This window comes from Apis dorsata, unplaced genomic scaffold (assembly GCF_000469605.1).
Source record: "Apis dorsata unplaced genomic scaffold, Apis dorsata 1.3 scaffold_222, whole genome shotgun sequence".
Lineage (NCBI taxonomy): Eukaryota > Metazoa > Arthropoda > Insecta > Hymenoptera > Apidae > Apis > Apis dorsata.
Genome location: NW_006263504.1, coordinates 427,072 through 430,932, shown reverse-complemented (window position 1 = coordinate 430,932; position 3,861 = coordinate 427,072). Strand labels below are relative to the sequence as shown.

The 3,861-nt window shown below is 38.1% G+C and overlaps 1 protein-coding gene and 1 long non-coding RNA gene across 11 annotated transcripts in view; both read right to left on the bottom strand.

The window, feature by feature from the left end:
- LOC102681371 (dystrophin, isoforms A/C/F/G/H-like) overlaps positions 1 to 3,861 on the bottom strand; it is a 428,634-nt gene that overhangs the window by 193,211 nt on the left and 231,562 nt on the right. The window lies entirely within an intron of this gene.
- LOC116185610 overlaps positions 1 to 3,861 on the bottom strand; it is a 27,215-nt gene that overhangs the window by 11,749 nt on the left and 11,605 nt on the right. Inside the window, exon 2 of the long non-coding RNA XR_004150475.1 lies at positions 360 to 365. This is a non-coding gene — a long non-coding RNA (uncharacterized LOC116185610). The remainder of the gene's footprint in view (positions 1 to 359; positions 366 to 3,861) is intronic.

The window sequence follows — 3,861 nt, the reverse complement described above, 5'->3', positions numbered from 1 at the left end:
TTTTTTTTTTTTTTATTTATTTATTTTCATACTGCTAAATCTCGCAACAAAATTGGACGACGCATCCTATCCAATTTTTTCTATTTTTCGAATAACTTTGAAAGAAACAGATTAATTAAGTTTGATTTTGCAATTGAACTATATCCTAAATCCTTAGCATAATGATAATACTACTCATCAGAGATTGGGCATTGACCTGTTGAAAAAAAAGTAACTGGTTAAAAATTTCGAATAAAATTATTTTAAGCAATTACTTAAAATTGCTTAAATAACATTTATATATATAGCTATACATGTACAATTATTTGCAATTATTATTATTGCGAAGTAAAAAAACTTGTCGATAACTTGTTGAAAACCTCTTTCTATGCTTTCGTCAATTGTTTCGATAAATTATTGAAGTAACTCATGAATATAAATAACTTCATTCGCAACTTCAATTATTAAATTTTATGCTCCTACTGTGATTAACAATTACGTATAAAATCAAAGATCCATACGTTCCAAGAAACAATCATAATTCAAAGATCGTAATGCAAAGATATATAGACAAAGATACACGTTATCGGTTTCAAAGCAAACAAATTCCTCGTGTACACTAACTCGTATCGATATTCGTCGTTAGTTCCTCGGTCCAGTGTGGCCAGGTATCCAAACAGGTAACTCGCCTCACGGTGCAACCCCTTGACTAAAGGGGGTTGATTACAATATATGAATATTCAGCGGCAAGCCCGCCCTCGCTTGTTTCTTGTTGTTTTCTCCTGTTTTCTTTTCTTCTCCTCCTCACGAACGACACGGCCTGGACTAACAACGCCTCCTCCCCCCTCCTCAACTTTCGAAACCGGCCTTAATTAATTCGAGCGGACGTAAAATCTTCGTTAACGCCGGTTTGCGGTAATTAAGACAAATTAAAGAGACCGTCGAGCACGCGTTCCTCCCTTCTTTCATTCCCGATTCTTGTTGATTATTTTTGGTCTCCGGTTATTTCGGACCAATTAAGCAGAAAATATTTCTTCTTCTTCTTCTTCTTCTTTTCGCTCTTCTTTCTTCGGAGAGAAGAAGAATCCGTGTTGATAATAGTCGATTTATCCGTTTTGAAGATATTGGTTTAATGTTTTCATACTTGATAAAAATACAACATACGCGAATAGTTTCTTGATTTTTATTCTATATTTATTAAATAATATTCGAATAATTTCGATACTTTTGCCGATTATATCGCGATACAGGTTATATATTATATTTAATAAATATTTAAGTACGAAATTATTTGAAAATCAAAAAAAAAAAAGAAGAAAAAAACTCCTAATAATCCAAAAGAATAAGAATCCAACAAGAAATTCTCATCGAATTCACTTCAATTGAGAAAATAGAAATGCATAATTCCAATATCGTATGCGATCCTGTAGAATTATTTTCAAACCTTTTATTTCATATCACAGAATCCTGTATCACCTAAAGAAAACTCCTCCAAAGAAATCATATAATTAATAAACGATATAATTCATCCATTATCTTTCACTCGCTCGAAACCTTTCGAAAAAATTTTTATTCCCAAACGCAATAAAAATTCCCCGCGCTCCCGCTTTCTTTTTTTTCCTTTTTTCCCCACCGATATCATCACTCGGCCGCAAGCGACACGGATGACATTCGAGGAATTCGCGAAATCAGTGAACGAGGCGGTGAAAAATTCGAAGCCAACTATTTTAATATACCCTCCCCGTTTTATAACATTCCGCCCGTGCCCGTGATGAAGAAATCGCGCGAAAAATGTCGTCCCAATTTTTGCGAAACTACGAAATTCTCGGGATAATTGTTGGTGGCGTCGAACACAGAGCCGGAATCCCCCCGCTTGTTTCCACCGTTGTTGCGTGTCCACGGTGCATCGTCAAACACGGAAGTATGCCGACCGACAAACGGATGTTCGGAATTCAATCAACCTTTGACGGTTTAGGGGGCTCGTCGGCCCAACCTTTGACCGGTTTACGTAACCGGATGCACGTATAAACGATTCTCGAATGGTAAATTCATGGAAACGGTTTACAGTTTGCTCCTCGTAACCTCGTTGCCCGGAAACGAGGCGGAAGAAAGAGCAAGATGTTCCGTTCGAACGGATGCTCGTCTCCAACGATTCCGCGATTTAATCGGGTTTAGGGGATAGGGAAGGAAGGAGGGGTTGGAGAAGGAAACTTTCAACCGATTATCGGATGGAGTCTCGATTTTTCAATGTGAACGCGTTGTACTGATTAATCTTGTGGACGATAATATTATATGTAATGATGATTGCGAAAAATTCTCGGGGAAAAATCGAACGTTGTTTCTATCGAGACAGGAACGAACCAAGATTTATTTTCACCCGTTATGCACGTAAACGCGTGTAAACAGGGTAATTCCATTGTCCAAGGACCTGTTACGCCGCGTTAATTGAATTAGGTTGTCGCGTTACACCCGTACGCGTAAATATTAATTTAACATCCCAGATTGTTGTCGATTTTGGCCAATGAAAAAACGGAAGGAAGGAGTAAATTGGACGTCGTTCGAACGTTTATCAGAGTGACGATTCAACCGCGTTGAATCGGGCCGATTAAAGGTTTTTATCGGAATCATATTTTTTCGAAATGGCCGTCGACGCGCATTATCAATGCGGGAGGAGGGAGGGGGAACAAAGCGGTCCATACAAATTTAACAAAGCGCGATCGGTAAAGCCGGTACGCCAATGGGACAGACGATTACACGAGCAACGAGGAGGGAGGAAGATAAAAAGAGAAAGAGAGAGAGAGAGAGAGAGAGGTTAACACGTGTGGAGCAGAGGTTGATTACATTGCGACAATTAACGTGCCAGATGGGAAAGTGAGTTATCGAAAATCGGGCCTGGCTTGATGCCGTTTTAAAAATTCTCACTCGATCGTCCCCCATTCCTGTATAATCGATTTGATTTCCGTCAAATTGATTTTACTACGAACAGAGGGATAGAGAGAGAGAGTGAGAGAGAAAGAATGGACGAGTTTCCATACTCGATTCTCTCTATCGTCGATACAGGCAGTCGTTAGATTGACGCTTTATCGAGCCCAATTGATAATTCGAGAATGCAATTTGAAAGATTGTCGCATTTTCGATGCATCCCCTTCCGTCACCACGAGGGAAATTTTCACGTGACAAGTGTTGGGGAATGCGAGCAATTCAATTAAAGATAATATACGTATAAAAAGAGGTGCGAAGGTGGAGGTGTAAAGGTAAAATTCGACTCGTAGTTCCGCTTGTACGCGATGTTCTCTCCGGCTATAAAATTCGATATTTTCTATTAACGGGCGTTTAATTCTATGCGATTATAAAACCGAGAGAAAAGTTGATATTGGAACGTTGGAGATAGAACGATCGAGAGCTTTTAATGAGATTTTTGAAACGGTAGTAAAACAGCTCGTACTTTTATCGAAAATAATTAAACTTTTACAATTGAAATATTTTTGTAACCGTTATTAATCAATTTCTATCTAATCCTCTCGAAAAATAACAAACCACTATTCTTCATGCGATCTAAAACCAACTGTCTAATAAAACACTTTTCAATTTTTTCAACAAAAGAAAAAAATATATCGAGTAATCCATTTTCAAAAATTGATAAAAATGAATTCGATTCTCGTATACTCCAAACGAACTCGACATCAAACGTTCCAAAATATCACGCGATTCCAATTCACACACACAGATACACACACATAAAAAAAAAAAAGAAAACAAAATCACGACCAACAATTATTATTGCCCCATATCTCGACGACGAACGGACGAGTATCTAACCATCCCGCAATTTTCTTCCCCTTTCACGCGACCTTCCATTCATCCTTCCATCCCTCGACTCCG